General features: G+C 40.9%; 1 protein-coding gene across 8 annotated transcripts in view; it reads left to right on the top strand.

The window, feature by feature from the left end:
• Positions 1-26,668, top strand: part of LRRC4C (leucine rich repeat containing 4C) — a 1,206,407-nt gene that overhangs the window by 1,040,295 nt on the left and 139,444 nt on the right. For 3 of the 8 annotated variants that reach the window (XM_032357777.1, XM_032357775.1, XM_032357774.1), the window contains exon 1: positions 2,295-4,310. The exons of the other annotated variants lie outside the window; for them this stretch is intronic. The gene's annotated coding sequence lies outside the window, so the exon portion shown is untranslated. Of the gene's footprint in view, positions 1-2,294; positions 4,311-26,668 lie in introns of those variants that run through there. 8 annotated transcript variants of the gene reach the window in all.

Raw genomic sequence — 26,668 nt, 5'->3', positions numbered from 1 at the left:
TCTAAAAGAGCTTTTATCAAGAAATTTCCTTGACCATATACCCTGTCATTGTTGACAGTACCTGCAACTTCTACTGAATGCATATCTACATTTATATCACTGTTAAATAACAATTTAGTCTGCATGTGCGTTTGTATGACAGTTAGCTTGCTTACTAATTATTTCAGTTCTCTTCAAGAAAGATCATTCAGTGACAAGTGTCGCAAATCCATTTCCCCACAGGGTGAGATATTCACCTCCTGGGATTCAGAGCTGACAACCGCAGCCTGCATGCCTCTGAACATCTTAGATGTATTCCCCCAGACTATCTAGAAGTAGTCGCAAAAATGGAGCATTGGTATTGAGTCAATCTGGGTTCAAAACTCGTCTGTGTCATTTACCAAGCATGTGGCTTTGGCATCACTTTCTCTGCCTTTAAAATCTCCCAACAGGTTGTTTTGAGTTTTAAATAAAGTAATGTATACAAGAAGTCAGCAAAAGGCCATGTCTTATGGATGCCCAATAATCACTGGTTCGGGTCTGATCAAAAAATGAAAACCAAGTGACTAATGCAAGGTTATAGAGTGTGAATGGGTAGCTGACGTGGAAAAAAAAATGGTAGCTGCCGCCGAATGAGAAACCAAGCAGAAATGGGAACGCTTTCCCTTTTCCTTTTGGCTAAATAGCACTGATCCTTCCCTGCTGCTTTGTTTGATAGATTAATTCATTCCGAAAGGCTTTAAAGATGTCTGGTAGGTAGCTAATAATCAGCTTTGAAAAACAAATCATTGGCCTTTCCCTTGCTGTCAAAGTCGCTAAAAAGAAAATTTGCATTTCAAATGGCTTCTAGTTTACTTCAGAACCAGAGGGTAGACTCCTTTGAAGCTATCTAGAGCAACTAGTAAGTGTACTTTTTAATGGCTTATTAGTTGATAAACTGTAATTGGCATAAAGGGGCAAGAGCTTCAAAAGACAAAGTTACAGTCAACTGCCCACTAATGTTTTAAGTCCATCAGTGCAGCATTTATTTAAAAATAGAAGCATGTTGATGCAATTCATAACTACATCAAAGCTCTCCAAAAAGATGGGGAAATTCTAATAAATCACAATCCACGTGTAAAGGCCCGTCCCCTTGCAGATGCTGACATTTAAGATACATATGAGGGCATGTGCTTAGTACCGAAATAAATGTATAGATGTAATTCTTTTTTAAATTTTCTAATGCTAAGTGAGAAAATATCCGTGTTCTATAAAGGGAACAGGAAAGAAACAAAAGAACATTTGGTGTGAACTTGGATATGCCTCTGATGTTCCCTTAGTAAAAAAAAAAAATCTCCTTTTTGTCTAATGACATTTCTCATTATGATTAACTCACTTTGTTTAAAACTGTTTTTAAGCCAAGTACATATTCTGAGCTCTCAAAAATAAAGAAAGTGAGCACAAAGATCATTAATTAAGGAGCCTGAAGCAGATACATACTTGCTCATCTCCAACATCTATACTTCTTTATTAACAGAATGTAGTAGAGAAAGAAACCAACATGAATGTAATATTAATGTTTCTTGGGCCCCTCCGTCTTTCTAAGAACACTCTGTGAAGTTGAAATGTGCCACCTGCTCAGCGCCTGCCACCCCCCCCCCCCCCGGGCCCCTTAACACACAATGATGGAAAAGCCCACAACCAGGAGGAAGAATGTTGGAATTGAGTTGTCAAGCTGTCCTGGATGTCTTGTACAAACTGAACAGGCCAATTTACTGCAACACTGCATAGGCTGAAGGCTCCTATCTCGCCTTTACAGTGCTTTCTCATGTTGAGATTATCCTCCTGGACCCGTCTTCCTTCCCAGCAGCTTTTCAGTTACTCCTAGATGCTTTCTGATCAGCCTATCCTGGGTGATGCTACCATGTTAATCCTTACCTTGTGACCAGCCTGCCTGGCTAGGAGAGGAATCTCTCCCAGCAATCTGAAAGCAACAGCTCTCTGTGTTTGGTGATATTTCTGAATCTTACTGTAGATTTGATTTCAATGTCTTCCCCTTTGTAGCTCCAACGCCTGGCTTTCAGGATGGAAACAGGCAGGCTTTTAGAAAAACAAAACAGGGTAACTTCTCACACACAACCCCTGAGTTTCTTTGCCTATTACTAACCTCCGAGCCTTGGGGGTTGCTTTGAAACGCAGCTGTTCTGGCTCTGCCCTCCAGGTGGCAGCGGTGCCACACCGCAGAGGCTCCAATCCCCTCGTCCCCGACTTCAAGTGTTAATGCAATTGACCAATCAGTGCTAAGATGATGGGAGGTAATTGGGTAATTGTATTTTACTGATCACAAGCAGAGAAAGGGAAAGGAAAGGGGGAAAGAAAAAGGGGCAGAGGAGGGAAGGGGACTGCAGTCCGAGAGGAGATTTGGGGAGCTCGGACCCAAGACGTCAGGACGTGGCATTGGCTGAGAGAAAGCCTAGAGCCGCAGGAGGTGCCGCGGGCACAAGGAGCGCATTTATTTATCGGGGGAGAGCGGGCGGGGTGGGGGTGGGGGTGGGGGGCGGGAGAGGAAGAGAGTTCGAGCCGAAGTGGATGGACGGGGACCGGGGTTTCTGCCGCGCAGGGAGCCGCGAGCCAGGGCGATGGCGCTAAGGCCGGCGCGAAGCCGCTGCGCTCCCGAGAACGCGTCTCCTCGCGGAGGACCAGCCGGCGTCGAGAAGGTCTGCGCGAAGAGAGACCAACTTGTGGCTCCCGACGCAGCTGGAAATGAGATCAAAGCTGCAGTTTCATTCGAGCAGGAGGAGAGGAGCCAGCGATTAGGGATTTTTTTTTTTTTTTAAATTTTTAACCTCTTTCGTTCCATTTTCTGTTTTCCGTTTTTCTTTTCTTCTTCTTCTTTTTAAATTTGCCTCACACCCCGTAGGTCCCCTCACTTCGCCTTCCTCCTTTGAAATAAAAGCCTAGTTTGAACTTCTTTCGCCGCGGCGCCCCCCACCCCCCTCCGGATGCGCTGCCCGCTGATGGAGGAGAAGGGGACTCCGGGGCTGGCAGGGGCCACCGGCGAGGGACCGCGTCACGCGTCTCCCCCGTGATCCCGGCCCTGCTCGCGGAGTTCTGCAACACCTGGAGGATCTGGACCGGGCGCCGGGGGTGGGGGCGGGGACAGAGGAAACGAAAGCCACCCCGAGCCTTAAAAAAAAGAAGAAGAAGAAGAAAAAAAAAGTAGAGGGGGGGCGGTGGGAGGAATGGGTTTCTTCTTGACAGCTGACGGAGCCTTGAAATTTTCCTCCACTACCTCCGCCCCCGCCCCCGCCCCCGCCCCCCGCACTCCATTTAACGTGAGATTATGAAATTGCAGAGGCGGTGGAGGGAAGGAGACAGGATATAACAGGGAGTTTGGAGGGAGAGGGGAAGGTGGCTGGCCGGGTGGCTGAAATCAAAAATCCAATTGCGCACTGGGTTGTGATGAGAAATCTAATCAGATCTTTGGAGAAGGGGCCGGCCGGAAGGCTGGCGAGTGGGGGGAGTTGATCCCCAAATTCTTCGAAGGGGTGCTGGGGGTGAGGGACCAACGATGTAAACGGAGACTTTTTTTGGTGGCGGTGGCGGTGGCGGTTGGGTGCCTTGCAAAAATGAAGGATGCGGGACGCAGCTCTCTCTTGGAACCGAACGCAGTGGATAAACTGATTGTGCAAGAGGAAAGGAAGAAGGAAGCTTTTTCTTGGGAGACCTGGATCTTAACACAAATGTGTATGTGTGCACACAGGGAGCCTTGAAAAATGAAATAAACCAGTGTCAGACCCACGGGGCTTGGTGTGTTCTGACATAAATAAATAATAATAAAACAGCTGCCCCCCCTCCCCAAAAGGATGATTGGAAATGGAGAACGGAGGATCCATAAAGAAAAAGTATTTTCGTTTTTCTCTATAAAGGAGAAAGTAAGCCAAGGAGATATTTTTGGAATTGAAAGTTTGGGGCATTTTTTTCTTTCTTTCTTTTTTTTTTTTTTTTTTTTAGGAAAGTAAAGACCTGCTATGGTGGTGTGTTTTCTTTTCTTTTTGAATTTCCCACAAGAGGAGAGGGAATTAATAATACATCTGCAAAGAAATTTCGGAGAAGAAAAGTTGACCGCGGCAGAATGAGGCATTGATTGGGGGAGAGAAACCAGCAGAGAGCACAGTTGGATTTGTGCCTATGTTGACTAAAATTGATGGATAATTGCAGTTGGATTTTTCTTCATCAACCTCCCCCCTACCCCTTTTTTTTTTCTTTATGGTGTCAAGATCACGCGTTTTCGCTTGTTCTTAACCACCTGGATTTCCATCTGGATGTTGCTGTGATCTGTCTGAAATACAGTGAGTGCTCCTTATTTTCTTACTTTATTGATGAAGAAAATGCCCGTTTATTTATCATTCCTGGTTCCTTGATCCCTTCACCCCCTTTAGTGGGATTCTTAAAAGCCTGGCTATTGGGGGCCAGAAAATAGGGAGAGGGTGGCCCAGGCATCTGTTCCATCAGGTTGTGCCCACCAATAAGCCGGTTTGCTATAATGATGCAAGTTGTCTGCATCCTGGGCGAACGCCTTTGCAAATGTTCACCAGGAAAAAAAAAAAAAAAAAAAACTCCCCAAGAAAGCCACTGCAGTGTGGGGTGCCTGAGCTGGGTGACTGACACTCTCGAATGCATTTAAGTTGCATGGCAGCCTTGGAGTTAGAGGCACAAATGTTTAGCCATTGGAAATCGAAGGGACCCAATTTAAATTTCATTATCCAACCTGACATTACAGATCCACAGAATGTATTAACACAAAAATATGACAATAAACCAAGCAGATGAAGAATGGCCGTGGGGGGGGGGGGTGGGGGGGAGGGAGGGAGAGTGGGCATGGGGGAAGGAAGTGGTGGAGAGAGGTGACTGCACTTGCCCCCATCTCTCTTGCATACACATGCTCAAATGTGGTCTTCAGATTACCTAGTTCTCCCCAGTGCTAAGAATGGAAAGGAGGACCCACTTCTTTTTAACCCCACCCCTTTCAAACTAACCACTTCTTTGGATAACAGAAAGGCTGCCCAGAGATAGAAGGCAGCTTGGGCAGTTGACTTGGGTTTTGCCAGAAATCTTCCCAACATCCCCAAGACAGGGCTCTTGAGAAAAAAAGCAGAAATCGAGTGTCTTGTTGTAACTTAGAAAAGGTCTGTGTGTTGAGCTCCAGTGCTTCTCATGTGACAGCTTTGTCTTGGGAGACAGAGGCCAATAAAGAAAAATAAGAGAGGATTGAAAATGCTTAGAAAGCCTGGGGGTCTGTAGGTTCTCTTTCCGTCTCCTTCCTCCCCTATAGCTTCCAGGGTCATGGAGCTGGCTTTTTTTCTCTTTTCTTTTCTCTCTCTCTCTCTCTCTTTTTTTTTTCTTTTGGCAAAACTCTTCCTCCTCATCCTTCTCCATTCTTCTCTGGGGCCTTTTATCAGAATCATAGACCCATATAACTTTAGAGCCAGAAGACTCCTCAGAGATCTCATGCCAATAAAAAAAAAAACAAAAAACAACAAAAAAAAGGAAACTGAGGCCTAGAGAAGCTATAACTCTGGTTAATGGCCAAAACTTAGGAGACAGTAACTCCCACAAGCCTTTAAACAGCAGACAAAAGTCAGTTTGGGATCCAAGCTAGACAAGAATCAACACTACATAGTGTGACTACTTCTGTCCCCACATATGCCATTTTTATCTAGAAGGCTCGAGGAAGGAAACTGTCCTGAGAGCTTGAAATAAACTCCCACCACTCTGGACCTCAAGAGTAGCCATTCTCCAATATTCATATCCTTAGAATTTTTTTTTTTTTAATAACAGAGCTCAGATAACCCTAGTTTTAATACTACTAAAAAATTTTTTTTAAAAAAAACCCCAAGTCTGGTATATCTCAAAGGAGATAAGAGGCCAGAATCTCCTGGGTTCCTCCTTGGTGTTGGGCACATTTAATCTGGTGAGCGGTGGTCCCTGGAGAGTCATTAAGAACCATGGAGTTAGATTTATATTAGAGAGGTGATAATAGAAACCAGAAACACCCTTGCTAAAAGCCTCTGAGTCTGTTCTTATGTTCGCATCATCTATTCTTATCCGTTTCATTACTCCTTAACTAAACTAGCCTACAGCTGAGCACTTCTTTAATTTATTTTTCTGGGCACATGTTTCCTGTTGGGACACAGATCAGACAATACATTTATCAACCTATGAAAACAATCGTGCAGGAATTTTTTTTTTTTTTTTAATCCTCCCCTGAGCTCCTTGTAGGCTTCTGCATATCTTAGAATTCCTGGCAGGTTGTTAGTTTGTTTGCTTTTTTAATTTTGTCTTTTACATGACCACAGTTAAGTCACAGCTTGGCGATCATAGATTCACTCAAGTTGTCTCAAGTTCCTGTTACGTTGCAACTTAGCACAGTGACAAAAAAGGAAAAAAGTACTTTGTTTTTGCTGCTCAGCTCTGGACATCACATGGGAAACTCCCCCAGCCTTGCTGTCAGCTTGGCTTCTGTTAATCCATGCAGATCCCTTGCTCTTCCTTTTCTTTTTCCTTTTTCTTTTCTTTCTTTCTCCCCCCCCCCCTCTCTCTCTCTCTGTTTTTTTTTTTTTTTTTTTTTGGTTCTTTTTGAACGGAAAATGTCTTCATTGCTACTCCAGTTAGACCTCCAAGTTCATTGCTCTTCTAAACATGGTCAGCTCTTCTGGGTTCAGGGCTCCCTCCACACTTGCACACACATGCAAACTTTTCGGAGAAAGAGAGGGAAGAAGGGGAGGGAGTGGGGGATGGAGAGAGAAGGAAAGAGAGAAAGAGGGTAGAGATATGTTTAAAGTTGTGGGCTGAAGTGTGTCCTCCCACTCACCTCCACTTAAGCATGTTCTTCAGCTCTAGAGATGATGGAGCTTCTAAGGATGGCATCATTTTTCATGCTGGTGAATCACTTCCCCAGCACTACAGTTAGAGATGCATTGCCCAGCTCGGGGATTATCTCCTTTTGTTTGGCATTCGGGGTTGGCCTGGTATGTCAAGCAACTTGCTCATGGACTGATGAACATATTTTGACCATGCAAGACCTAGAAAGTTACCTCATTGCAGCTTATTTCAGGGCCAAGGTTGGTGCTTATTGAGTGACATTTGTGAGTAGGTAGTTATAGACTGGGATTCTGCAGAGGGCCTTAGGCCTAGAAACCTGGTGAGTTCTCCAAATTTTGAAGTTACCTTTTCAACTACCTTCCCACTCTGATGTAATCGCTGTGCCCTTTGGGCAATAACTTTAATTTCTCTGACCCTCAATCTTATCATCTGTATAATGGGAATGATAATATCAACAAATTTGAATGGTTTTGTGAATTAAAAAGTAATGTTATGCAAAGCCCTAGGTATAATAGGCTCTCTAATGAGGGCTGTTTGTTATGGTTGTTCTTGGATTAATTTGGATTAACTTCCTGGGAATTAATACTGGCTGGCTGAGCCACTTTACCAATTCCAGTGGCTACACTGGAGAACCAGGAAATGTGCATCTGACCTCACAGGAATCACCACTTTCTTCTTTCGATGTCTTATCAGGACACATTGGCTGCAACATATCATTTTAGATATGAAATACTGCTTCCAGACAGAAGCTGAAAAATCAAGAATTTCTCCTTAAAGCATAGAAACATAAATTTCAGCAAAAATAACACTTGAGAGAGATTTTAGGGAAAAATAATGCTGTTGTGTGTACTTTTGGTCGAAAAGTTGCATATGATAGCTCTTATATATTAAATGTATAATTTTAGCTGTATTTTACAGTGTCTTGCTCAAAATAGAGACAGATTTCTAGGCAGTTATATAATTTAGTGTGAAGTTCTGTTACAAATATTAAGGCCCCCAAGTCCACAATTTGGGAGCAGAGACTTTCCGGATATAAGGAATCCTATGTTTGTTAAACCTCTTTTGTGATAAGATAAAGGCCCGATAGAATGTATGAAATCAAGATTTCATGTAGACCTACTTGTCTTATAGTTTGCGTGTGCTCATCTTCCAACACCAACTTGCAGTCATTTTCTGAGGCAGCCAGTCATGGTCATTGCTCGTAATTTCATTGTCTACAACAGCAGCCCTGTGTTCTGTCCGTTTCCTCAGTATGTTTCCGGAGACCTATTCTCCCTTGGAGGGAAAAAGAGCCCTACTGTTTTAATTATTGTTATTCTTGATATCATATCGGTGGATGATAACAAGACAGTCAGACTGAGGAATTGCCCTTTGGAATTTTATACTGTGGCTTTTCAATAAGGGAAACAATTTGAAATCTGTGTTCATATTCTGGAAACGCATCCTAAAACTAATCATTTTCACTGATCTTAAGAAGAGATGGAAATTATCTATGGAAGTTCTTGCCATTTCATAAGTTTTACTTTTTTGTGTGCTCCTTAAAGGTGACTAAGAAATTTGGTAAACTTGGACTCTGGCATCATAAGTGAATATGAATATTCAGCTTTCCACTGGGTCACGTGTGTTACATGCACCATTTAACCTCTCTGAGTCTGTTTGCTCATCTGTAAAATAGGGGTGATAGCACCCACATAAAGCTGCCATGAGGTTGAAATCAGATTGCATATGTTATGCACAGTAGGCATTCAATAAATGCACATTTAAATTGAGTATGTATGATTTTAGTTTAAGTAATGCATAATTTGAAAATAAAAAATAAGCTGATTTAAGGAGACAGTTTATCTAAATTGATGTTGGTATACATTTGAAAAAGGAGAAATGCATTAATAAGGTTGGAGTAGCACAAATAGGTACAATCCTTTTTGGTAAGATCCTATCCCCCCTTTTTTTTTTTTTTTAGTTTTTAATCACCAGGTGCTCATCATGACTAGATGACTAGGGCCCTCCTTAATCTGGATCACCTATTTCACCTATCCCCCTACTCCAACTCCCCTGTGGTAACCATCAATTTGTTCTCTATAGTTAAGAGTCTGTTTCTTGGTTTCTCTCTTGCTCTCCCTCTTGCTCTCCTTCCCTCCTTTTTTGGCCCATTTATGTTTTTGTAAGATCCTACACTTTTAAAACATATTTGGATGTGCTTTAGTGAATGCTATTCCCTCGGGAAATATTGAAACATGCTTTGTGAATTGTGGAAAATATCCCGTGTCCGTATAAACTTTCTTTAGATTACTTTATAATACAAATATAAAAAATTAATGATTTATAAATAGTGTCTTGGAAGACTCTCCAAGGGGATCAAGAGTCTCTTGCGTCTTACTTTTCTTCAAAATGATTTCTCTGAAGAACTGTGAATTTGACAGTTGAAATTTGGTTGGGCAGATCTTGTGGATGAGACAGTGTGCTTATAACATTCTCTGATGGCAAGGATTTTATTTGTTCTCTGGCATGTTCTCAGCATCTCAGAAAGTGTCTGACAAGTAGTGTGCATGCAGTAAATACTCTTTGAATGACTAATTGAATTTAGTTTGAGACACCCCCTCCAAAAAACTCAAATGCACATATATCTGCATATTTGTTTCTTCATGCAGGAACACATACGTGCAAGAAATGTGGCTTTCAGGAATCTGTAGAGGGTCAATAAAAAATACCAATGCGTGTACTGACTATGTGTGTTAAGCACCTACTGAGTGGCTTCCTTATGTTGCAAAAGCTGAGATCTGAAAGTTAAGTGATACAAATATTTTTCCTACTCTTAATGTTACCAGTAACCCACTGTAACAATCTGTATAAGTCATTTTACCTCTCTCATATTCTCCTCTACTAAATAAAGGTTAAAAACTAAGATGCCTTCAAGCTAAGATTTTAGGATTCTGATCATAATTGACTACCTAGAGTTTCAGGATTTCTAGAAACTGAAAATATTAATCCCTGATCTCAGGATACTAATTTTTAAAACATGGAGTATAGTATTTTGGGAAGAAAGCAGAATCACTCTTACTGTGGCAGATATGCAGGGTCAAAAGGGGAAGGAAATATCGAGTGTTTGTAGGGAAAATATAAAGCGATCTGAAATAGACAAACATTGCTTTCCAACTTTGTTTCACACCTATTAGCTGTGGATCCTTAGTAGCAATGTCTTCGTTTCCTTGACTATAAAAATGGAAATAATTTCTTATGCAGTTATTTTGGGAGCATTGAGATGTTTACATGTTTGGCACATGATCAGTGACAATAAATGCTAGCTCACTTTCTTTTCATTAAAATTCTTGGTTATTTTTCACAGAAATGGGAACATTTAACTGAAAGCACTATGAGTGTTTTGCTTTATATTTATACTGAATATGTAAATGATTTTTTTTTGCCAACTTTACTATCAAAGTTGGCAGTATTATTTTTGATAATGTTTTCCAGTGTCAATCATATTTATAATGAAGACTAAAATGATGAAAAGCTTGTGTAAGATTAATTAACTTATTTCAACCTTGGCATAAGCTGATGGCAGATTTTTATGCTTATGGAAGCTTTTAACACTTAATGGAAGTTATGAGTATAATTTCCTAATAGCAATAGTAACTATCATTTATTTATTGAGCATTTGATATGCACCGCACACTATGTCAAAATTATGTATTTTTCTGCTCAATTCTCGCCTACGGAACTGAAACACAAAGAGCCTAAGTAATTGGTCCAGGGTGATGTAGCAACTAAGAGGTGGAGCTGGAAGTATAAGATACATTTCTTCTGACTTTAGAACCTGAGATGAGAATCAGTAAGTTCAAACTTGTTCACTTGGTAACAAATAAACTCTCCAGCTCACCATCATCTAGCCTAGTACTCAGTCTGAATATTGTAATTGAGAATGCGATGGCTACCCTTAGGTCACATAGACATTGCATATCTTTTTTCAATCTTCAGTTATATCCAAGTGTGCCCCTAAGTGAGAAAGGGACAACTGAGAAACACTTGGGGTAGACTGCGCTAATTCACCCAACATACTAGCAGAAAAGCTTTACAAAATGCTGTGAGATCATCTGGAAATTCAAACTTGTATAAGAAATGAGGTCAACGCTAATAGTGTTTGGTGTTTAGTTACAGTATCATACGAACCAGAGGCACTCCTAATGGTGGGCACCTAATGCCTGATCTCAGTTCTCATCACGATTAATCTGTCTGCAGCGCTGGATACCAATACCACTTCTGGCTTTCCAAAACCCTTCCAGAGCATGAAGGTGCTGCTCACTGTCCTTTCCTTTATTAATTTCAGTTCATTCTTCTTCAGTCCTCCTGTTGTCTCTTTAAATGTTGAGGGGTTCCCTCTTTGAATTTATTCTACTCTCCATCTCTCTGCATTCTTAAGACATGCCAGCTGGACTTATTTTGAGAGATGACACTGAACTCCTTGGTCTCAACCACCTTGTGGCTCGTGAATCCCCGTTGTCAGCAAGCTTCTACTCCCTTATCTGGTCTCCTATGGACCTTAGAAACTTACTACGCCAACCGTAACTGATACACCAACCGTAATAGACTCCAGAAGTCTATGTATTTTCAGTTTCAAATGATATCAATATCTCTTTCACTTCCCTCATATCCAGTGACTCACCAAATCATTCATCAATCGACCCTGTCTTAAACTCAGCTCTTCTGTCCCTCAGCCCAGCTTCCACTGTTTCTCTCCTCGATGTCTTCCAATGATGCCAACTTTTCTCCAGTGTAGTCCATTATTCATTCTTTCTTTAAAAGGATTAGCCTAAGAAATAAAGTCGAACATCCCCTTCCAGAGTCTATAAATACATTTATAGAATAAAATAAAAATTCTACTCCTGATAATACAGTCTGGCCAGCCTATCTATGCCTCTCTTGTCCACCTGCCACACTGAATATGTTATTCCTTTGGAGATACCCTAGGCTACTTTTGGCTCAAACTCTGTGAGACCTAATCCATGTTTCTAGGATATACTTATACTTTAAGTCTCAGAGCAAGTTACTTCCTCTGGAAAAATCTTTCCCAGCTTTCCTAGACCCACTGAGTTCCCCCCTCTCCTCTTTACATCAGCATTTTGTTCATAGACCTGTAATAGCAGATTTTTCTTAAGATTTTATTTATTTATTTATTAGAGAGAGAGAGAGAGCACAAGTGGGGTGAGGGGCAGAGGGAGAAGCAGATTCCCCACTGAGCAGGGAGCCCCATGTGGGGCCCCATCCAAGGACTCCAGGATTACGACCTGAGCTGAAGGCAGATACTCAACCAACTGATCCACTCATGCACCTGAATAGCTTTTATCACTGTTATAACAACTATTTACTTGGCTAAAACCTGCTAGATGGTGACTTTTTTTTTTTTTTTTTTTGATGTAGACCTCAACTTAACTTCCCATATCCCATACCTAACTAAGGTATCCCTTAGAAGTTCTCAGTTTGGTAGAGCCAATAAATGAGTGGACTGATCTAACACATCTTTAGGGTGAAGTTTTCTTTCATTTGGTGAATGGTGGAAAGCCATTATTTTTCAGTATTTCCACCATTAAGCTATGGTGAAAAATATTTGTTTACTTATTGTTTTTTATTTTATTATTTTTATTATTTTATCATTATTATTATTTTCCTTTTTAGGGACCCAGTGTTTTAGAACTACTTTGACGAAGAAATACATTGCAATTTGTTTCTCCATTTTTCCTAATTGAAACATCTACTTGCCAGTCACCACTCTGTAAATAACCCCCATAAACATTTTTGCCATGACCTGATATAAACTGAGCCAAAAGGAAAGGGGTTTTAATTACCCTACGCAATCATATGAGTACAAGCATGATTTTGAATCAGCTTTTTGAAATATTGGTAATAGCTGTCTTGGAGGATACCAGTTTTGAAAATAGTTCTATAATTATGTTTTAGCATGAATTTTAGGATCTAATTGTAAGCTCACTGCAGGTTTTGCCATGCAGTCTTCTGGATGGCGTTGTTCACAAAGAGTATTATTTACAAAAAGGAAGGCGCTCCTTGATGTCAGACACCGCACAAGCTACAGAGTTCTATGACGTGGGCCTTTTTACTCATGAATGGCTATTGGAAAGAGACTATGCTTTCGAATTTTGAATATTGCCCAAATATGGACTCATGCAGTGGAGGAGTAAAAAAGATGGTCTCGTTAGTAAAAATTCATGGTTTTAAAATTTTGGTGATCTATAGTCACTTTTTACAACATGTGAACAGCTGATTTTATGGAACCTGGTTCTTCTCAGGAGATGCTCTGGCATCATGCTTTAGAAGGACACTGCCTCCTTTCTTTCATAAGAAACAGCAAAAGACACTGGATTCATTTTTTTTTTTAAATGGTAAATGTTAAATGGTAAGACACTTATTCTTTAATCTTTGAATATTAATAAATGTCTTGAAGATGTCCAGTTAGAACATTTCCAGTACCTTTGTTCTTTTCTGTTTGTTTTTTGATTTTTGTGAAGTTTTTTTTTTTTTTTTCAGTTTTTCTTCTAGTCTTAGATGCCCCCCTCCTCCCATTTAGAGATTTCTATCATTGATCTCTAATAAGAGTAAATAAGACAACATTAATCATAGTGCTTCACAGGGCTTTTTAAATCCGTCTATCGCTTTGAATCCTCTCAATTCTGGTCGCAGAATTTCCAAAGCAATATTCTCTATTAACTACACCCTTTAGGATAAAGCTTCAGGTTCTGGTGTATGTGGTGATCGGGATGGGCTGGGGTAATGGGGTGGTGTGCGGGGAAGGGTTTCTGAAGAGGAGCAAGTGCTGCGTTTGGCCTCTGTTTTTGCCAAATCATAAACTGCTGAGACAATACTTTTCTTGGAGGGGTCTGTTTGTTTTATCCAATCAATTTTGGCCAAGTCACTGTCTGGAAAGTGGTAGAATTTAGCCACTCAGTTACTTGTCCTTATTTGTGGCTAAGGTGGCTATCTGGGATGGGGGATGGGTTTCACAGGTGGAAAAACAGTAAGATCTTTTTCTTATAACTAATACTATCCTCTAATTATTAAAATCATGTGTTATTGTAATGTGGTCCTGCCTTAGAACAAGTCGATTGATTTGTGATGTTTTAATATATACCCTGTTGTTGATGCAGCTGATCCCTTTATATGGTTTTTTTGTGTTTTTTGTTTGTTTTTGTTTTTGTTTTTGATTTTTGAATCTAAGAAATGTAGTACTATTCTCAGGACAATAGAAGATTTTCTTGAACCAATGACTTGATGGTGAGAACTTCAGTAACTAAGTATGAGATGGTGGTTAAAAAAGGAGCGGGCATTTGAGAACGTAGACATGAATAGTTTGAAATCAAAGGATTTACAACGGAATGGTTTACAGCTGCCTCTGAGCCAGATCTCCGATTCTACAACTGGTGAGAAGGAGGTGGGGAGGTCCGGGAAGGGAGAGGGAGATGAAGACGTGGATTGAGATGACTCTGAACCTGGCTGTTCTGATCTGAGCGGAGGGAATGCTGATAGTTTAGTTAGCTGATCTCTAGAGAGACTCACCCGGTCTGGGACCAGAGCATGGGGTGTGCATGAGTGGATTCAAGTGCATTATGGGGACTAAGCCAGGGAACTCTGCTTTCTTCTTACTGAAAAGGCAGAAAGTCAGAAGCCACCCTAAAAGAGTTAACATCTACACAGTGGTGTAGAATGGAACTATGAAGGCTTTCTCTGTATTGTTTGAACGTTGCCATGGCAATAGTTTCCAGCAGAAGTTACATGTTTTTCAATTCCCCAAAGCAGCAAACGGGCTTTCCTCTCTTCCTCCTTCTCCCTTTCTCCCTCGCTGTCTCCTCCATCCTTGGTCCTCCTCTCCTCCACCTTTCCCTCCTCCCTCGGTCCTTTCTTTTGTTCTCACTTTCTCAACTGTTCTGCATCAACAGCAAAAATATTCCAAGGCCACGAGGTCGCTTTTGGGCTGAAAGGGAGTCAGACATACAGCCTTCTAACCAGGTTTCTGTTTTCCTCCGTCTGTTTACGCATTAAAGACCTAATTAGATGGAAGCTGTGGATGGAAGCAGGGTTGGGGCTTTCCCTGTTGGTAGGACATAGAACATATTATAAGGGTTGGTGTTGTGGTGATATGTTAATTGGATCGCTCCAGGCAAGTGCAGAGCGGCAGTCTCTGACAATTAGAAAGAACAATGACTTTACTATGAAGGAGCCCACTCTCTTAACCAGTGGAAGGATTAGCATGCATTGCAGGTCTCTGGAAGGTTCCTGTAGACCCCAGGAGAGATCTGCAGTTGGAAAATGCCTCCTGTCTCTTTAAAGCCAGGCTAACGCCTCCCCTTTGGCTTATTTTACTGCCAAAGAAAGGGAAGTCAGGGGAACGGTGAGAGATCTCCTTTCCTGGGTGGTGGGGGTCCCTGTCGCATGCAGACCTGGGCCACAGGATTTTTTGCAGGGATGGGAGGAAGAAATCCTTGCCTGCTTCATGCACGTGGCCAGTGAATTGTGAAATGGGTCTCATTAGAGCCTTTCATATCCCGGCATGTGCCAAAGTGCTTTGCCGGCACAGCGCCATCGCTTCAGGTCCATCCCTGCTGGTGTCTGCTGCAGCCAAGAAGGGACAGAGGCTCTGTCTGTATTAAAGGCTCCAGTCCCATCCCTCTCTGTCTACTGTTCATTGTAAGTCGCCTCTGGGCCTTTCCGTCTGGCCAGGGATGAGGCGCAACACATCCCCTAGGTGTTTGCAGAGAGGAAATATGAAGGATTTGAGCATCACGGATGGGTTGGAGGCAGCGGTGCTGACTGGCACCCAGAAGTTCCCTCCCTTTTCTCCAGGGCTGACATGAAAGCTGTTGGATAGGCTTTCCTGCAAATACACCCCCATACTCACCTGACACAGGAGATGGGGAGTTCAAAGCGAAATAAGTTATTGGAGCCCTTTGTGTTACTGCATACAGAGGTACTTTTTGCTTTTCTTTTCCCAACTGGAGATTTTAGAATCAAATTTTATCTCCCAAACCATAGCCCCATCCGTAGCCCTCAGAACTGCCATATGTCAAATGCTAGGTGCCAGGCACTCTGCATATCCCGTATTGAGAACATCTGATGACTCTCTAAGGTGGTGGATACAGAAGCATAAATGTGGAAGCCAAATCAGATTGTGCCCTCGCACTTCTTAGACCTGTGACTTTTGGTAATTTACTCACTCTTTTGAACCTCAGCTTTCTCATCTGCAACATGGGAATGAATACAGTACTGACTTGTGAATTATACTTGAAATAATGTATGTCGAACTTGAAGCAGAATGTTTGCAATGAAAAACATTCAAGCTGTTATTTGTGAAATGTGAGAGTTATTTTCATATAACAATATTATGAAATAGTCATAAGGCACATGCCTCAGGCAGAACAATATTAAAAAATAATTAAGGGCAGATTGTTTAAGGAGAAAGGAAAAGTAGTTTTTGAAGATGAGTTTCTGAATTCGAAATGGTATAGTAGCTGATATTTTTGGTATGACTCAGTTTGGAAAGCAGAATAGACAGAATGATGGAAATAAACCTTTGTTGCATTCATTCTGGATAGATGATTTTCATCTATCCATATTAGGAATTTTTATTTGTTTTTATGGGATTGATCTCCTGGGCTTTGTGTCAATTATGCCTTAGATTAGAAATAAGAAGAAATAATGCTAGCTATGTTAAGCAAAAATAAGAGTATTTGTTGGCATAAATAACTGACAAGTCCTGCAGTGCATAAAATTCAGGTATGGTTTGATCCAGATACTAACAATGTCTTAGGGACTCCTGATCTATTGTCTCTGCAATTCTCATAGTTTAGCTTTCTTCCATAGGCCATTTTCACCCTTGGGCTATTGTTTTGCATTCCCTAACGCTTCCACCAAAGAGTCACTCTTTGGTTGCACAATTCCCTTGAGACATCCTGAGCTTTAAGCTGACTGGAGTAGCTTAGGTTATGTGCCCACTCATTGACCTATACTGGCTTCAAGGGAATGGAGCTGACCGTCAACTGCATATGCAAATGGAATCCAGAAGCTATCAAGAGACAAGGGAAATGAGGTGCTAGAGAGATGATCACAGATAAATACGATAGGTCCAAAGGTGGAGACTGGGAAGGATGAGTTGTTATATTTCACATTGTAATCTGCCGCGAGGGTTAATTTTGTTCATACTTTCCTGTGATGCTACTTTGTATATAGGTATTACAGTAGTTTTGTTCTTCTGGAAAATCATCTGGCTGTAGCTATCAATCTTTCAGAGGAACAACTTTATCTGCCTTCATGATATTTTTGCTTTACTCCTTTCATGAGTTAGGAGCAGGTTCTTGTGTTTGAATGGGAGTTTCCATGCTTCCCTGGAAATGCAGAAACAAAAGCAAAAATAAAAGAACCCCCTTCAGGCAATAACAATTCATTGGCAGAAGTTCTTTAAACTTCCTCAAACACCCATGATCTTGGTCACCTGCCCCAGCCAAGGCTGTGCTTCTATCCAGCTTTGATGTCATCTAATTTGTCACTGAAAAGATCTCAGGAGTGACATAGTCCATCCCTGAACTCTCCATTCTGCCTACCCAGAGATAGTAATCCAGGTAATATGGCACAATGTCCTTTGCTTCTTAATAGGCAAGGTGGAAGAAATGCTTATCTGGGCTCTGGATACAAATATTTGTTAATACCATCTATTCAAAGCGCATGATGGCTCACCAAGTTCAAGGACTGGGAACTATCTCTTTTGTACTCTTACTGCTGTGTGCACTACATTGTACACACTATGGATACTTTATTCCTACTCACATAGTGGCATGCTCTGAATTGAGAATCCAAGCAAGTCCAAATGTTTCTCATAAGAGCTGTTGGGAGAGCAAAAGGCTGGTAGAGTAGACTGTGCCTAGAAATTTACAACAGTGAAGAAGATACCAGGTTAGTGACAACCTTTTATATGGTAGAAATTGTGGTGCGTTATTTTTCATATTTTATTTCAGTGTGTCCTTAACAAAAACCACAATAATAGTGATGTTAATTATAACAATGTAAAAATGCCGGTAAAGGTGACATTTATTGGCCGATTGCTACGTATACGCACTGTTTCAAATGCTTCACCTTTGTAAGACATGGGCTCCGTAAGTAAATAAGTGATTTTTTTTTTTTTTTTTTTGGTTTTTGTATGTTTGTTTGTTTGTTTTAGACATGCGTAAAAAGGAGTTTGGATAGGCTCAGTTGACACACCCATGTCACAGAGCTAATAAATGACAGCTCTGCTTTGAAATTCTGGTCAGCCCTGTGTTTTTCCTGTTTTGCTAGGCTGCCTCTCATGTGAGACTACTTCATTTAAACAACAGCAACAAAACACCACTTAAACTCGGCTTCTTTAACTTTAAAGCAATCAAAATACCAAAAACCTGCAACTCCTTCCTTTAACCTCACTTGCTTTTTTAAACATTTTTACCTGCATTCTCAGATTTGTCAATCTGTTGTGGTGTTTTTTCAGCCTCTAGTTTGATTGAAGGCAGTTGTCAGGCTGTGACTCTGGATTTTTCTGCGCCATTTGTTTTAAATATACCAACAATTTGAGATCACCTGAGGTCAACCACACGGGTATCTTCGGAGGCCTTGTTGTTTGTCTGATGTTGGGAAGAGTGAGGAAAAGTTTCCCACCGCAGTTGTCCTGGAACTTTATTTTTTATTTATTTATTTTTTTTTTTTTTAAAGATTTTATTTATTTGTCAGAGAGAGGGAAAGAGAGTGAGCACAGGCAGACAGAATGGCAGGCAGAGGCAGAGGGAGAAGCAGGCTCCCTGCCAAGCAAGAAGCCCGATGTGGGACTCGATCCCAGGACGCTGGGATCATGACCTGAGCCGAAGGCAGCTGCTTAGCCAACTGAGCCACCCAGGCGTCCCTATTTTATTTATTTATTTTTAAAGATTTTATTTATTTATCAGAGAGAGAGAGGGGGAGAGAGCGAGCACAAGCAGAGGCAGAGGGAGAAGCAGGCTCCCCGCTGAGCAAGGAGCCCAATGTGGGACGCGATCCTAGGACGCTGGGATCATGACCTGAGCCGAAGGCAGCTGCTTAACCAACTGAGCCACCCAGGCTTCCCGGTCCTGGAACTTTAAATACCTCAAGAGACATTAGCAGTTGGCGGGCGTTCGTCCCGAAGATGGGATGATACCACGAGTCGTATACTAGCTGTATGTGGCCATGCCACCTATTTCTTGTCTCACTTGTAACCATCAGAAGACATCCTCCTCCATATGTACAAAGGGGAGATACGGCCCTTTCCTCCAGAGTCCCTAAGACTCTTGACTCTCTCAGCCCAGCATGGTATGTGGGAGACACTGAAGGCGAGATAGCTCCGGGACACTGCTTCTGCTGCCTGTCCCAAGACGCTACTAAACAAGATTGCTGTCCTTAGCTTATCCAGGCATTGGGCCAGTTAGGAGCGAGTGCCCCGAACTAGTTTCCTTACTCTTCACTGTATCACACTTTCTTTTGCTTATGAGACAGACACTACAGCGGCGCAGCAAGCAGACACACACACTGCAGTTGTAGGATTCACAGACACAATCACACGCTCACTATGTGCACATGTGAGCACGTATACACACACACAAACACACATGCACGTAATCCCCACCAGTTTATCTTCACGTTCTGAATTCCCAGCTGACACCGGGTGGGGGATGGGAGAGGGGCTTCTTTGAGGCCTTTCATCTTTCTCCGTGATTCAAGACCGGAGGGGAAGTACGGCATACAGGGCAATAGGTTGTGGCTGTGGGGCGCGCTTTGACATCTGAGAATGATTCTTCTTCTTGCCTATGTATTTGACCCAGTATCCGCTGTTTAAAGAATGTGAAGTGACTTTAATATCAGTTGTGGCTTCCTGTCCCCAAATCTAATACTTTTTAAAAACAAACAGAAGAGGCTTGGTGCGTTTCACTATTTGGTGATATTTGAACAACTGCTTCCTGTCCCTTGGGGCTGGCGAGACAGAGTGGTACTTGCTTCTTGTTGTCTCTGAGATATGCCCATTTCCAACCGTAACTCGGGCTTTTAGCACTTCTCAGGCCCAGATAACTATAATCGTGCCCTGATTGGCCCTTCTCCTCCCCGTGCACCTTTATCACCTGTGATTTATCTTCCAGAGGCATTGCTGTTCTCCTCCTAGCAAACCCTCACTTCTGAGATAAATGCCAGACCCTGAAACCTGGCACGGCTTCAGATGGCCTCTCTCTCTCTCAGCTCTTCTCTCCATTTCAGTATGTATTTCTTAGCTACACCATATTGTTTCCATTTCCTCCCTACCGCTTTGTACGAGCGATTGGTCTGCGTGCCTATTAATTGTTTCCCCACCTGGAGGAAAGGCCGCCCGAGGTCAGCCCCTTGACCTGCACCGCTGTGTCCTTACATAGAAGGAGATACTCAAGGGAAAAAACTTACTTCGTGGGGTGGCTGGGTGGCTCAGTGGGTTAAGCCTCTGCCTTCAGCTCAGGTCATGATCTCAGGGTCCTGGGATCAAGCCCTGCATCGGGCTCTCTGCTCAGCAGGGAGCCTGCTTCCCCCCCCCTCCTCTCTCTCTACCTGCCTCTCTGCCTACTTGTGATATCTATCTGTCAAATAAATAAATAAAATCTTAAAAAAAAAAAAACTTACTTCGTAAGCTTCCAACTGCTGATCTTAAAAGACAAAAAACATTGCTTTCTTTTGCATTAGTTTCTCATTATTTTTCCTAATAGATGGCCTCATAGACGCTACTTGGGGCTAGGCACCCTGCTCTATTAGGGGCACCCACCTCACGGTATGTCATCTTCGCAATAAGGAGAGCTCTGTTTGGCAGAGTTTCCTGTAGGATCCCTTAAGGGACTTGATATTCAGACAGCGGGAAATTCAGAGCTCTAGGTTTCCTGTGGCTGTTTGCTTAGCAGGGATGTGGAGCTCTCCAGTCAAAGCAATGTGCTTCTATGGGCAAAGGCATCCTTGTCTTCTTTGGAGGGCTACCTCGCTTCTGTTTTAACATAGTGTTGACATGACAGATGGATTTCCCAAGGGGCATGTTCATGTGTACAAGATGTTTCCTTTTCCAACTTCCTGTTCTATGACAGTTATAAGAGCATAATGAAGTTGTAACTTCAAATGTTTTAAATCTCCTGCCTGGGTTTGCATATTATTAAAATTTGCAGCATTGGTTCCTGAAGCTAATCCACAAAATGGGAAGGTGTCACGAGGAGGTTTGCAACAACAAATGGGGGAAAGAAGCAAAATGCGATGGAGTTACTTACGAAAGTAAACTTGTATGATTCAAAAAGCTGACATTTATCTTTGCTCCTGTGTCATTTCGTTAGGGTTGAAATGTCCTTTTTTTTTTTTTAAATAAAAATATGATATATATGTTGTTTAAAATTTTTTTCTCCTAATGGCGTTACTTGGCAAGATAAGTGTTTTGTGTATTCTCCTATGTTTATGACACATGACCTCCATATCTGTCATTAACTCCCAACGATTCAGTAGGCTAGGACACTTCAGTAAGATACGAACACTAGAGTCCTGGGAAAAACCTTGTCCTGGTGTTTGTGGGTAAAATAGAAAATGTGAGCCCATGTCACCATAGCATTTTGAGAAGGGCTCTTTCCCACTGCTGACAATGGTCAAAGGTACGGCTAGACTGATGCTGCTGCACGAGGCCACGGGACTGGAGGCAGCTTACCTTCCCTCTCTAAGCCTTTTGTATCTGTAAAATGAGGGGTTTTGATTTAGATGCTCTGCAGTGTTCCTTTTAGCTCTCTCTTTCTGAAGTCTAAGACATTTCACAAAACTATTTGCAGGCTACAGGACTACATTTGCCAGAGAGAATGGAAATGCATTTTCCTTGTTCCCCTTCTCAGATATTCCTGATGGCTTATTTCCTCTCTGCACGTCTTGCCCTCTTCTGGCTTTTTTTTTTCTTCTTCACGCTTGTCAAATATATTTCTTTCCTCTTCTGTCTGTGTCTAGCCAAGTCTCCCAACATCAGAGGTGTGTGTGTGTGTGTGTGTGTGTGTGTGTGTGTGTATCTATTCCCCAGGGTAAGCACTTCATTTCAGACTTGCTTCCACTAATTAACTACAAAATTAAGTAGGTGAATTCATTGATTCAGCACTTGGTTTGATGTTTATATTAATTCATTAAAAGGGAAGCCCTGGATGTGGCCAGAGGCTTGACGGGAATCTTTCCCTCCCCCTGAAATCCCCTTTGACTTCCCACACTAGATAGCTATCTTGCTGTTTCTCAGAAGTATACACGCATCTGGGGAACAGCCAAGTGACCAAAGCGTCCATGGGCAGGAATTCCATTCTTTGTGGTGATAGAAACAATTGTTGCTTTTTCTTCTTCTGTCTGCCCTGCTCACTGGCTACTACTCCAGTTCTCCTTTTGATATACCTGGTGAATTCCCTTTGGATGCCTTCTGAGCTTTCACTGACCTCTATTCTATGTCAGATGCCCAGGTGGCCACTGACCACGTGGCCCCAAGCCCATGAGGAAAGTAGACTCCCCACCGGGGTGGAAATCCTCACCTCATTTCCATCAGAAAGAACTTACATAGGAAGCTTTAATAGGGTTCCACCCCCTGCATCAGAGCCATCCACTGGTTTTCAGGGAGGTATTGACTTAAAATCTATTTTCGTTTTTGTTTCCAGCAATCACCTCCTGTTTCATTCTTCTTTGCTTTGTATATAATAACCACAGGTGAATGACAGGAAGGGTGGCCATTTGTCAAAGAATCGTACTTACCTTTTTTCTTGACATTTTCCCCATTTCCAAAGGGATTCGTCGAGGTTTTTCAAATCTCTAGTATCTAGCTGGTAAAATATGTTTTATGATAAAATAGAGTGGAATGTGGTTTGTAATAGAGTAGCATCCGTTGTAAACGAGGCTTTTCTTGGAGCCCATCCAAGCAGTTGGGTTACTTGTCTAAAGTAATTGGATTAAAAGAAACACTTAGGAAATGTATGTTCTCTGATTTTCCATACCTTCTGTACCTTGTGCCTCTGTTAAGAATCCTGAACTAAGTGTGACTGCCTTAAGACAGTTCATTTTATTTGTTCCATTTATTAAATTGTGTGCACTGATCGTTGGCTTAAATTGACCTTATCTCACCTTGTGGCATTGGTAGCTGCCTCCGTTGATCTTGCCCAGCACCTTGTACACAACTCTACCATGGATGGCACTTATCCCATCATTGTAACTGCATGTTTATTAAATACTTTCTCCATAGCATCCTGAGCGTTTTCCACTTAGGGAGGCTGTCTTATTCTTCTTTGTGTATCTCCTTGATACATAGTAGATATTGAATCAGTGTTGAAAGAAAATAAATGTAGTGAAAGAAAATAAATGTAGTGAACACTAAAAACTTGGAATTTGTTTAAAGCAAGATTTAATCCCCCTGATCTTAATGCAATTTGAATTTAAGTAAACTTTTTTTTGCAAAGTTCAGTATCATAGTGTTATTAATTGCTATGTCAAATAGAACTACTAAATTCATTTTATACATTCGTGTTTTAAGATACTACTTTGGGTTTCAAAACAACACACTTTTTTTTACACATTGTTTTAAAATATGATTGGATGAGTATAATTCAAGGAATTAACTAATTAGTTTATCTTTATTTAATAGATTTTTATAATTTTATATAAATATGTATATATGCTATATATAATATAATAATAATAATCTATTTAATAGATTTTTTTTTTGACACCTGGGTGGTTCAGTCCATTAAGCTTCTTCCTTCTGCTCAGGTCAGGATCCTAGGGTCCTGAGATTGAGCTCTCTATCAGGCTCCCTGCTCAGTGGGGAGCCTGCTTCTCCCTTGGCCTGCTGCGCCCCCTGCTTGTGTGCTGTCTCTCTCTTTCTGACAAATAAATATAATCTTTTAAAAAGAGAGATTTGGGGAGTGCTTGGATGGCTCAGTTGGTTAAATGGTTGCCTTTGGCTCAGGTCATGATCCCAAGGGTCATGGGATCGAGCTCCACATCAGGGTCCCTGCTCAGCAGAGAATCTGCTTCTCCTCCTCCTTCTGCCTGCCATTCTTGAATACTTGTGCTTTCTATCTCTCTGTCAAATAAACAAATAAAATCTTTAAAAAAAATTAAAAATCTACAAAAGGGATTTTATAAAGAATAGACATTATTAAGCTTCCCATTTTATAGTGCAAAGATTTTCTTTTCTTTTCTTTTCTTTTTTTTTTTTAAAGATTTTATTTGTTTATTTGACAGAGAGAGATCACAAGTAGGCAGAGAGGCAGGCAGAGAGAGAGAGGGAAGCGGTGTTCCATCCCAGGACCCTGAGATCATGACCTGAGCCGAAGGCAGAGGCTTAACCCACTGAGCCAGGTGCCATATAGTGCAAAGATTTTCTATTTGCAAATTTATTCTGGAAAGGACAGACACAGAGGGGTGCCTTAGTGGGTTAAGCCTCTACCTTCAGCTCAGGTCATGATCCCAGGGTACTGGGATTGAACACCCCATGGGGCTCTCTGCTCAGCAGGGAGCCTGCTTCTCTTCCTCTCTCTCTGCCTGCCTCTCTGCCTGCTTGTGATCTCAGTCTGTTGAATAAATAAATAAATAAATAAATCTTTAAATAAAAAAAAGTCACAGAGAAGAAACCTAGGGTCATATTGGCTTGTCTTATATGGACCAAATTGAATTGATGATTATCAAGTCCTTTTTAATTTCCTATAGAATGAACATAAACATGAAAGTTTTTCCTAATATTTTGCATTTAAATTTTAAAATTTTGTAACTTAATATTTGTAATTTGTATGTGTGTATGCATATAAACATATATGTATATACACATGCATATGTAAAAATATATACACACATAAACAGATACACATACATATTTCTTGGTATATCATAATTTATAATTTAGAAGTCTGGATTTTACTTCTAGTGTTCTTCTGTGTAAGACATTACAATGTAACAGCATTATACTGTCACTAAGATAACAAATAGAATGTGGGAGATAATAGCGTAATGAAGGGTTATTTTATGTTTATACAAGAATGGTATATTTTTCATTATAAGAGGGATCTACTTATAGTTGGAAGTGAGTATAATAGAATTGTTGCTCATTCAATAATTTATAAAAAAAAATTCTTTCAAAATAACATTCATTCAAAATCTAGATACTATTATTTTAACTGTTTGTAGCAAAGATCACAGCCCAACTGAAAAGTTAAAAGTAAAAAAAAAAAAAAATGTTGAATGTTCACATTGCTTTCCATTTGAGAACTTACTTGCTGCTCAATATCAGCTCCTAAATTCTTTCTGCAGTTGGTTAGAATAATTGATTAAAGTAAAATAAAGTTTCGCAAAGTAGCATTAGGACTTTGGACAGTTTTGATACAATTATATAATTTTATAATTGCAGACTCAAGAGAAATGTGCCCACTTTGTGGAATGACCACAATGTAAGTTCGCTAAGAGCAGGAAAGCCAGTATATCCAGATTATCAATTTTTAATCAAGGAACTTGAATTTTCCCATACACAACTCCACTTAAAGAGAAATGATCATTCAGGAGTCCTTTTTTCCCCTTCGAGTCAATAACGCATTTGATCTCTTTACAGTGACAGAAAAAGAAAATGAATCATAGGTTCACACTCTGTTCATGGAGTCTGAATAATTTAATTAATGCTTTTATAATAAGATTTGCTTTCCTCCAAGATGATTTTTGTTTGAGACTTTGAAGCAAATGAAGATGTTTCATTGAAATTGTGATTTCTACTAGTAACATTTTCTTTTCTTGTCTTTTTTCTTTTCTTTTTTCTCTTCCTTTTTCTCTTCTCTTCTTGAGTTTAACAGGTCCAGGAGCAATTTTTCTTTCTCTTTGGGTCTTATGAACCTTAGAAATGTAATAAAAGCGAAGGCGCTTTCCCCCTCCTCCCTCCGTGCTTCAGTGATTTCAGGGAGAAGCCCTTCTCTGAATCCCTTCTCTGGATCTTTGCCAAAAGAGAGCTGTTTCTTAAAATGGATTTATCTGTATCATTTACAAGGCCAGGACCCATAGCCATCCTCATATATCTATGATAGGTTTTAATTTTTGAATCAGATATGGGTGGATGTATCAAGGAAGGTTTGAGTCTCTTGGTTTCCCAGATGTTCATTTTCTCTTGTTTCATGAGTGTGTAGGATTGGATTCATAGTATTCTACACTTTGTGGATAAGGTTTGTTATTGTGATTTGCTTATTTTGCAGTCATTGAGAAAAATTGGCTAACCATAAAATAGCTCTTGGGACTCCTGGGTGGCTCAGTTGGTTAAAGCATCTGCCTTTGGCCCAGGTCATGATCCCAAAATCCTGGGATCAAATCCCTCTTTGGTCTCCCAACTCAGTGGGGAGTCTGCTTCTCCCTCTGCCAACTACTCCCCTTGCTTGTGCCCTCTCTCTCTCTCTCTCTGACAAATAAATAATTTTAAAAAATAAAGTAGCTGTTATGTAAATCTCAAAATATTTTTTTTTTCATTCTTGGTTCCATCTTTTCATGAAACTCCTACTTAAAGAAAACCTTCAGCGTTCTGGAACTTCTAAGTATATCTGTATTGGTTTGTGTTCAATTTGGAGGATGGCCATTGTAATGCTCAGGAATGGATTGAGGTATCATGCTAAGGTTTTTTAATGATATTTTTGTAGCCCTGAACTTCAAGTAGAACCTTTAAGAATAGGACTTCATGCTAGACTGAGTGGAATTCTATTAATAATTGAATGAGTTGGGAGATGAAACAAGTGGCCTACATAATATGGTTCATTCCTACTTT

The sequence above is a fragment of the Mustela erminea genome, chromosome 9, assembly GCF_009829155.1.
Source record: "Mustela erminea isolate mMusErm1 chromosome 9, mMusErm1.Pri, whole genome shotgun sequence".
NCBI lineage: Eukaryota > Metazoa > Chordata > Mammalia > Carnivora > Mustelidae > Mustela > Mustela erminea.
The sequence above is the reverse complement of the archived record's forward strand: the minus strand, read 5'-3'. Positions and strand labels throughout refer to the sequence as shown.